Below are 7,790 nucleotides of genomic sequence, written 5' to 3'. Positions count from 1 at the left end.
ATTGGAAGTAATGCCTGCTGTTAGACGATCAAATCTTGGGCGGCGTTCACGCAATGCAATAAATAATCAGAATTTCCGTAATAGTCGGACGCAAGAGGAACGTACAGAAGTAAATGCATCGATACGTGCCCAAATGGCACAGCTTCGCGCTGCACAAAGACCACCTCAAGCCCGACAAAATAATAGAGGAAGACGAGCCGCAAATGAAAACTTGAATCGCGCTGCATTCGCATACAATCCTGAAACATCCTACAAGGATCTTACGTGCGTTGTTATTGGTTCATTATCTGTTGTATGTCAGCATTGTAATGCATTGAAGTTTCGGTTGGAAACCCCCGGCTTATGCTGTGCAGGTGGCAAAATAAAATTGCCCGTTTTGGCTCATCCACCAGAGCCTTTGTACTCGCTACTATATGGAAACTCAGCCCAATCAAACAGTTTCCTGAAGCTTGCACAAAAATATAACGGATGCTTTCAAATGACGTCTTTTGGAGCCGAGGTTGTTCAACAATCAGGCTACAATCCAAGTTATAAGGTAATGGCGTCTCTTTATTATCATATTCTTTCAAAATTGCATCCCAACATTCAGATTCAAGGGCAAATTCACCACCGAGCGGGCGCTTTGTTACCACCACAAAACAAAGATCATAAATTCCTTCAGATCTATTTCATTGGTGATTCGGAAGTTGAACTAAATCACCGCTGTGCAATTTTTACTGCAACTAAACGTGAAACTATTCAACAATTGCAAAACCTTCTCTATGAGCATAATGAATTGGTCAGATTGTTTAAAACCGCATTGGATATAATGCATTATGACGAACATAAAATCATTATCAGCGCTGACAAAAGACCCACTGGTAGCCATGCAAGACAATTTAACGCTCTCACTATCAATGAACACGCAGTGGTGATTGTTGGCGAGAATGTGGAATAACGCGATATTGTTTTTAACCGTCGGGATAATGGCCAAGTGCAGCGAGTTTATGAGACTCATCGGTCACATGATGCTCTTCAATATCCGTTAATGTTCTGTCGTGGAGAAGATGGGTATCACTTCAACATAAAGATGGTCAATCCAACGACAGGTTTGTTTACAAGTCATCACTTCGTTTTGATTCTACAACTAAGTTTGAATTCAAATTCTAGGAGAAGAAACGAATAAGAAGGTCAACTCTATGAATTTTTATGCCTATCGATTGATGATTCGACTAGATGTTGACAATCATCTGTTAAGATACCGCCGTTTGTTTCAACAGTACTGTGACATGTACGTCAAAGTAAAAACGGAACGTCTCAATTTAATTTGTTTTAATCAGTCGCAGTTGGGGCGAGATAAAGTTCGCCGGGTCCTCTAGTATAAATATAAATTCTGAAGTGGATTCAGGCATTATTAGCTGAGTTATGAACTTTTTGTTTACAAATTTACAATTGAGTGTGCAAATGTATTAGCATTGTAAGAACTAATTTAAATATAAATTCTAAAGTGGATATATGCATTACTATCTGAGTTGTGAACTTTTTGTTTACAAATTTACAATTGAGTATGCAAATGTATTAGACGTGTAAAAACTAATATAAATATAAATTCTGAAGTGGATTCAGGCATTATTAGCTGAGTTGTGAACTTTTTGTTTACAAATTTACAATTGAGTATGCAAATGTATTAGCCGTGTAAAAACTATTATAAATACTAATTCTGAAGTGGATACAGACATTATTAGCTGAGATGTGAACTTTTTGTTTACAAATTTACAATTGAGTATGCAAATGTATTAGCCGTGTAAAAACTAATATAAATACAAATTCTGAAGTGGATTCAGGCATTATTAGCTGAGTTGTGAACTTTTTGTTTACAAATTTACAATTGAGTATGCAAATGTATTAGCATTGTAAGAACTAATTTAAATATAAAATCTGCCGTGGATACATGCATTATTAGCTGAGATGTGAACTTTTTGTTTACAAATTTACAATTGAGTATGCAAATGTATTAGCCGTGTAAAAACTAATATAAATACAAATTCTGAAGTGGATTCAGGCATTATTAGCTGAGTTGTGAACTTTTTGTTTTCAAATTTAAAATTGAGTATGCAAATGTATAAGCCGTGTAAAAACTAATATAAGTACAAATTCTGCCGTGGATACATGCATTATTAGCTGAGTTGTGAACTTTTTGTTTACAAATTTACAATTGAGTATGCAAATGTATTAGACGTGTAAAAACTAATATAAATATAAATTCTTAAGTGGATATATGCATTATTATCTGAGCTGTGAACTTTTTGTTTACAAATTTACAATTGAGTATGCAAATGTATTAGCCGTGTAAAAACTAATATAAATTCAAATTCTGAAGTGGATTCAGGCATTATTAGCTGAGTTGTGAACTTTTTGTTTACAAATTTACAATTGAGTATGCAAATGTATTAGCATTGTAAGAACTAATTTAAATATAAAATCTGCCGTGGATACATGCATTATTAGCTGAGATGTGAACTTTTTGTTTACAAATTTACAATTGAGTATGCAAATGTATTAGGCGTGTAAAAACTAATCTATATATATAAAAATGGAGACAAAAAATGTTAGGGATCAAATCACAAGAGAACGGCTGGGCCGATTTGGCTCAATTTTTTTTTTCAGTTTTTTGTAATTGCCAGAAAAAGGTTATAGCATAAGAAAATTTTGGGAAGTCCTTCCGGAAAGGTCGCTATCGGCTCAACAGATGGACACACTGTTGTATGTAAAATTCTGAAACACCCTATAAAGATCATAGCTGCGTTGAAATTGTGTATCAATGAACTCGGTAAAAAAATATTTAAACAAAAAAATCGAGCTAACGAAGCATTACCAAAGTGAGCTTAAACAATTGGAAGTAATGCCTGCTGTTAGACGATCAAATCTTGGGCGGCGTTCACGCAATGCAATAAATAATCAGAATTTCCGTAATAGTCGAACGCAAGGGGAACGTACAGAAATAAATGCATCGATACGTGCCCAAATGGCACAGCTTCGCGCTGCACAAAGACCACCTCAAGCCCGACAAAATAATAGAGGAAGACGAGCCGCAAATGAAAACTTGAATCGCGCTGCATTCGCATACAATCCTGAAACATCCTACAAGGATCTTACGTGCGTTGTTATTGGTTCATTATCTGTTGTATGTCAGCATTGTAATGCATTGAAGTTTCGGTTGGAAACCCCCGGCTTATGCTGTGCAGGTGGCAAAATTAAATTGCCCGTTTCGGCTCATCCACCAGAGCCTTTGTACTCGCTACTATATGGAAACTCAGCCCAATCAAACAGTTTCCTGAAGCTTGCACAAAAATATAATGGATGCTTTCAAATGACGTCTTTTGGAGCCGAGGTTGTTCAACAATCAGGCTACAATCCAAGTTATAAGGTAATGGCGTCTCTTTATTATCATATTCTTTCAAAATTGCATCCCAACATTCAGATTCAAGGGCAAATTCACCACCGAGCGGGCGCTTTGTTACCACCACAAAACAAAGATCATAAATTCCTTCAGATCTATTTCATTGGTGATTCGGAAGTTGAACTAAATCACCGCTGTGCAATTTTTACTGCAACTAAACGTGAAATTATTCAACAATTGCAAAACCTTCTCTATGAGCATAATGAATTGGTCAGATTGTTTAAAACCGCATTGGATATAATGCATTATGACGAACATAAAATCATTATCAGCGCTGACAAAAGACCCACTGGTAGCCATGCAAGACAATTTAACGCTCTCACTATCAATGAACACGCAGTGGTGATTGTTGGCGAGAATGTGGAATAACGCGATATTGTTTTTAACCGTCGGGATAATGGCCAAGTGCAGCGAGTTTATGAGACTCATCGGTCACATGATGCTCTTCAATATCCGTTAATGTTCTGTCGTGGAGAAGATGGGTATCACTTCAACATAAAGATGGTCAATCCAACGACAGGTTTGTTTACAAGTCATCACTTCGTTTTGATTCTACAACTAAGTTTGAATTCAAATTCTAGGATAAGAAACGAATAAGAAGGTCAACTCTATGAATTTTTATGCCTATCGATTGATGATTCGACTAGATGTTGACAATCATCTGTTAAGATACCGCCGTTTGTTTCAACAGTACTGTGACATGTACGTCAAAGTAAAAACGGAACGTCTCAATTTAATTTGTTTTAATCAGTCGCAGTTGGGGCGAGATAAAGTTCGCCGGGTCCTCTAGTATAAATATAAATTCTGAAGTGGATTCAGGCATTATTAGCTGAGTTATGAACTTTTTGTTTACAAATTTACAATTGAGTGTGCAAATGTATTAGCATTGTAAGAACTAATTTAAATATAAAATCTGCCGTGGATACATGCATTATTAGCTGAGATGTGAACTTTTTGTTTACAAATTTACAATTGAGTATGCAAATGTATTAGCCGTGTAAAAACTAATATAAATACAAATTCTGAAGTGGATTCAGGCATTATTAGCTGAGTTGTGAACTTTTTGTTTTCAAATTTAAAATTGAGTATGCAAATGTATAAGCCGTGTAAAAACTAATATAAGTACAAATTCTGCCGTGGATACATGCATTATTAGCTGAGTTGTGAACTTTTTGTTTACAAATTTACAATTGAGTATGCAAATGTATTAGACGTGTAAAAACTAATATAAATATAAATTCTTAAGTGGATATATGCATTATTATCTGAGCTGTGAACTTTTTGTTTACAAATTTACAATTGAGTATGCAAATGTATTAGCCGTGTAAAAACTAATATAAATTCAAATTCTGAAGTGGATTCAGGCATTATTAGCTGAGTTGTGAACTTTTTGTTTACAAATTTACAATTGAGTATGCAAATGTATTAGCATTGTAAGAACTAATTTAAATATAAAATCTGCCGTGGATACATGCATTATTAGCTGAGATGTGAACTTTTTGTTTACAAATTTACAATTGAGTATGCAAATGTATTAGGCGTGTAAAAACTAATCTATATATATAAAAATGGAGACAAAAAATGTTAGGGATCAAATCACAAGAGAACGGCTGGGCCGATTTGGCTCAATTTTTTTTTCAGTTTTTTGTAATTGCCAGAAAAAGGTTATAGCATAAGAAAATTTTGGGAAGTCCTTCCGGAAAGGTCGCTATCGGCTCAACAGATGGACACACTGTTGTATGTAAAATTCTGAAACACCCTATAAAGATCATAGCTGCGTTGAAATTGTGTATCAATGAACTCGGTAAAAAAATATTTAAACAAAAAAATCGAGCTAACGAAGCATTACCAAAGTGAGCTTAAACAATTGGAAGTAATGCCTGCTGTTAGACGATCAAATCTTGGGCGGCGTTCACGCAATGCAATAAATAATCAGAATTTCCGTAATAGTCGAACGCAAGGGGAACGTACAGAAATAAATGCATCGATACGTGCCCAAATGGCACAGCTTCGCGCTGCACAAAGACCACCTCAAGCCCGACAAAATAATAGAGGAAGACGAGCCGCAAATGAAAACTTGAATCGCGCTGCATTCGCATACAATCCTGAAACATCCTACAAGGATCTTACGTGCGTTGTTATTGGTTCATTATCTGTTGTATGTCAGCATTGTAATGCATTGAAGTTTCGGTTGGAAACCCCCGGCTTATGCTGTGCAGGTGGCAAAATTAAATTGCCCGTTTTGGCTCATCCACCAGAGCCTTTGTACTCGCTACTATATGGAAACTCAGCCCAATCAAACAGTTTCCTGAAGCTTGCACAAAAATATAACGGATGCTTTCAAATGACGTCTTTTGGAGCCGAGGTTGTTCAACAATCAGGCTACAATCCAAGTTATAAGGTAATGGCGTCTCTTTATTATCATATTCTTTCAAAATTGCATCCCAACATTCAGATTCAAGGGCAAATTCACCACCGAGCGGGCGCTTTGTTACCACCACAAAACAAAGATCATAAATTCCTTCAGATCTATTTCATCGGTGATTCGGAAGTTGAACTAAATCACCGCTGTGCAATTTTTACTGCAACTAAACGTGAAATTATTCAACAATTGCAAAACCTTCTCTATGAGCATAATGAATTGGTCAGATTGTTTAAAACCGCATTGGATATAATGCATTATGACGAACATAAAATCATTATCAGCGCTGACAAAAGACCCACTGGTAGCCATGCAAGACAATTTAACGCTCTCACTATCAATGAACACGCAGTGGTGATTGTTGGCGAGAATGTGGAATTGTTTTTAACCGTCGGGATAATGGCCAAGTGCAGCGAGTTTATGAGACTCATCGGTCACATGATGCTCTTCAATATCCGTTAATGTTCTGTCGTGGAGAAGATGGGTATCACTTCAACATAAAGATGGTCAATCCAACGACAGGTTTGTTTACAAGTCATCACTTTGTTTTGATTCTACAACTAAGTTTGAATTCAAATTCTAGGATAAGAAACGAATAAGAAGGTCAACTCTATGAATTTTTATGCCTATCGATTGATGATTCGACTAGATGTTGACAATCATCTGTTAAGATACCGCCGTTTGTTTCAACAGTACTGTGACATGTACGTCAAAGTAAAAACGGAACGTCTCAATTTAATTTGTTTTAATCAGTCGCAGTTGGGGCGAGATAAAGTTCGCCGGGTCCTCTAGTATAAATATAAATTCTGAAGTGGATTCAGGCATTATTAGCTGAGTTATGAACTTTTTGTTTACAAATTTACAATTGAGTGTGCAAATGTATTAGCATTGTAAGAACTAATTTAAATATAAATTCTAAAGTGGATATATGCATTATTATCTGAGTTGTGAACTTTTTGTTTACAAATTTACAATTGAGTATGCAAATGTATTAGACGTGTAAAAACTAATATAAATATAAATTCTGAAGTGGATTCAGGCATTATTAGCTGAGTTGTGAACTTTTTGTTTACAAATTTACAATTGAGTATGCAAATGTATTAGCCGTGTAAAAACTATTATAAATACAAATTCTGAAGTGGATACAGACATTATTAGCTGAGTATGCAAATGTATTAGACGTGTAAAAACTAATATAAATATAAATTCTGAAGTGGAATCAGGCATTATTAGCTGAGTTGTGAACTTTTTGTTTACAAATTTACAATTGAGTATGCAAATGTATTAGCATTGTAAGAACTAATTTAAATATAAAATCTGCCGTGGATACATGCATTATTAGCTGAGTTATGAACTTTTTGTTTACAAATTTACAATTGACTATGCAAATGTATTAGACGTGTAAAAACTAATATAAATATAAATTCTGAAGTGGATTCAGGCATTATTAGCTGAGTTGTGAACTTTTTGTTTACAAATTTACAATTGAGTATGCAAATGTATTAGCATTGTAAGAACTAATTTAAATATAAAATCTGCCGTGGATACATGCATTATTAGCTGAGATGTGAACTTTTTGTTTACAAATTTACAATTGAGTATGCAAATGTATTAGCCGTGTAAAAACTAATATAAATACAAATTCTGAAGTGGGTTCAGGCATTATTAGCTGAGTTGTGAACTTTTTGTTTTCAAATTTACAATTGAGTATGCAAATGTATTAGCCGTGTAAAAACTATTATAAATACAAATTCTGAAGTGTATACAGACATTATTAGCTGAGTATGCAAATGTATTAGACGTGTAAAAACTAATATAAATATAAATTCTGAAGTGGAATCAGGCATTATTAGCTGAGTTGTGAACTTTTTGTTTACAAATTTACAATTGAGTATGCAAATGTATTAGCCTTCTAAAAACTAATATAAG

The 7,790-nt window shown here is 34.8% G+C and overlaps 1 long non-coding RNA gene across 1 annotated transcript; it reads left to right on the top strand.

Annotated features, from left to right (window-relative positions):
* The first annotated feature begins 584 nt into the window (after nucleotides 1-584).
* On the top strand, nucleotides 585-1,300 carry LOC138929606 (uncharacterized). Its single transcript, XR_011445845.1, has 2 exons — nucleotides 585-1,088; nucleotides 1,150-1,300. It is a non-coding gene; the product is annotated as an uncharacterized lncRNA (long non-coding RNA).
* Nucleotides 1,301-7,790: the final 6,490 nt, after the last annotated feature.

The sequence above is a fragment of the Drosophila kikkawai genome, unplaced genomic scaffold, assembly GCF_030179895.1.
Source record: "Drosophila kikkawai strain 14028-0561.14 unplaced genomic scaffold, DkikHiC1v2 scaffold_77, whole genome shotgun sequence".
Taxonomy (NCBI): Eukaryota; Metazoa; Arthropoda; class Insecta; order Diptera; family Drosophilidae; genus Drosophila; species Drosophila kikkawai.
Note: the sequence above shows the minus strand (reverse complement) of the source record. Positions and strands in the feature narration are given on the sequence as shown.